Consider the following 2,888-nt stretch of genomic DNA (forward strand, 5'->3'; position numbering starts at 1 on the left):
CGCTGACCAGCGGCTGAGCAAGGGCGTGTCAGGCTTTGCCCCTGTGCAGTTTAATTTCAGCATTGAATGTTCCCTTGGAAAAACTTCTTACCATATGGATCCCACTGAAAAGATTATCTACTTTTTCAGCACAGSTAAAACAAGTGCTTCTAAGAGGGCTCTTGATTCTCTTGAGTTTGTCTCACTTGCTGAGCAGGACAGCGATACTGATCCTGTTCAAGTTTTGGTGTATAAAGATGACAATCTAGAGTATCTGTTGCACCTCTGGGAACCTTGACAAAACCCAGGTGTCACCCAGTTCAGAAGTTGTTCCTGTTGCACGTGAAATTATCTTCCACCTGATCTGGGTGTAAGATGAGGCATTCTGGATTCACAGCCACCTCTGTAACGAGTATTTGTCATTCCTTGTTTTATAAGGCAAAGTGAGTGACATGGAAGTTTGGCTGACAGAGGCTGTGATTGAGGAGGGTCTGTATCTGTGGCAATACTCAGGCTCTGAAGCCTCCCCACTACCAAAATCTGGCCAAGCAAACCAAATACAGCTAGTTAAAAATCAGGAGTGTGACATGAAGCCTGACGTTTCCTGATGAGGTTTTYTGAATGGAAATTAATAATTATACAGGAAACTGCTCTGAAGTGATTAGTGTTCACCTGCTTATTCTTCCTTCCCTTCTCTTCTGAGAATATAGAGRTTAAAGCCATTGATGGGAAACTATAAGTGAAAGCAGACACACAGTTAATTTCTCCCTACAGAGACGAGGGCTTTCTTGGGGACATTACAAGCAGCAAYTGCCTCTCGCAGCTCCAGGGCCTGGGGCTCCTCCTGCCCAGCTGCTAAAGCCCAGCTTGTTGTGCCCATCCCAGGCTGAGGGAAGCAGCTGCTGCTTTCCTGTTTGCAGGCACAGGACCCCAGCAGGGACAGCTGCACAGATGGCCTCAGACAAGGTGCTGCCTTCATCTGTGCTGCCTACATGCAGGACTCACAGAAGACTCAAGTACAGACCAGCTGGTCCAGCTTGATGCTTGCAAGCAACTCCCACCCACCCACCAATCACCCAGCAGCTGGCACTTGCTCCTTACAGCCCCCACACAGTGTGGAGAGTGGAAATTATGCAGAAACACTTCAGAAAGGTTTCATAAGAATTGAGAGTGAGCAGGCTGTGTTCGGCCAGGCTCYGTGCATGATTGACCTCTTTCATACTGCTTTCTGTCTGATCCTCCCAGTGCTCCTTCCTGATCCCCCTCCTCTAATTATTCCTTTCCCCTTCCTCTAATTATTCCCTCCAAAGTTTTGTAGAGTTCTCCTCAAATGCTCCAAACCCTCCTGTTCTTCTCGCTTGCCCCTTCTTATCAGTTACAAACTCCAGATGACCCTGCCCAAAGCTCTTCAAAGGCCCATCAATCAGTATCCTGAAACTTTTGGGTTTTGTCACTGTCTCCCTTGTCCACCAGTTTTGCAACTGTGTGTCCTTGTTTATGGAATCACCCTTAATTTATAGTCACGTTTGCTTTGAAAAGGTCAGGTCCTTGGTCAATAGTCTCCAGGAAGCGGATGSTCTTACCTCCCACAAGACACACATGCAAGGGTTTCATCTCTAACTTCCCTGCTTTCTGGTGCTAAAGGACAGGGTCTCCCAAGGTTACCAGTGAGATACTCCAGACCCCACACTTTATGATTTTTCTTTGGTTTCTTGAGTATTTGTTTTGTCAATAYTGATGTTTAATTTTACGAGAATTTTAGTTTCATTTTTGAATATGAACTTGAAAATATTTGGCTTATGCATAGAATCTAGTCAAAATTATAAATTCAGTGCTAAGTGGCTTTTCTTTTTGTACACAAAAATCCCTGCCAACACCCTGAAAGTTTTATAAGGACAAACTGAGAACAGAGGTTATGTAAAGTCCTACTTAAAGTATTTTAAAATTAATTTACTATAGTGGCTTTACAAGTAGGGATAAAGCATAGTTAGAAATGCTTCTCTGTGCCAAGTTAGCTTTTATCTTGAAGTTCCTGTTCTCTCCAGATGTATGTATGAAATAATGAAGAGCCCCAAAGCAACCATATAGGGAATCATTGGAGTACTTTTCAATGTTGTATTTTGATGATAAATTGTGGAATTTGGTAGAAAGCCAACATGGACAGCAGTAAATAAATTATGCTTAGGGTCATAGTAGACATACAGACCTCCTGACAGGATTTTCTTCATTATTTCCTCTAGAGGACAATGCAAGCCTCAAATAATAAAACATGAAAGGTCAGCTGTTTGGTAGGAAGTTTAGCTCAAATCTGCATCAGTGCCTTACTATGAAGGATTGAGTTCTTCCTCCTAATGATGCGTGTCCCCACCACCATCAGGTAGCGGCAATGAGCTTAATGCTACCTTAGTTACACGAGGAAATTCCAGCCACTCCAATAGCAGCAACTTTGGGAGTGGATTAAGAGGGCACTGTAAAAGAAATGTTCATGGCTTCAGAATTTGGGGTAAATTCTAAGCATTCCTTGACCTCGTCCGATATTATCTTTCCTTACAGAGAAACGCAGTTTATTTCCGCTGCTTTGCCAGTCAAGAATTGCGAGACGCGTTACGAGCTTTGCCAAGGAAGCGCCGGGCCGGGTCCGCCCTCAGCACATTCACAGCAGCGGGGAGCGGCCAAGGGCGGCGGGGAGCGTCCCCCGGAGCACGGCCCGTGCCGGCACTGCCGGGGCCAGGCTCGCTCAATTCCCCGGACTTGGCGTTCTGAAACCCTCCCGGGCTTCGGCGTGGCTGCTCCAGGGGCTGCTGCTGCGGCTGCAGGTGACCGCAGGACCCGCAGCGCCTCCTCCRCCCGCCGGGGCTGGGCCGGGCCGCGCTCTCGGTCCCGCCCGCCGTGAGGGGCGGTCCCAGCCC

This window comes from Malurus melanocephalus, unplaced genomic scaffold (assembly GCF_030028575.1).
Source record: "Malurus melanocephalus ecotype Western Australia unplaced genomic scaffold, MMel_1.1 scaffold_62, whole genome shotgun sequence".
Lineage (NCBI taxonomy): Eukaryota > Metazoa > Chordata > Aves > Passeriformes > Maluridae > Malurus > Malurus melanocephalus.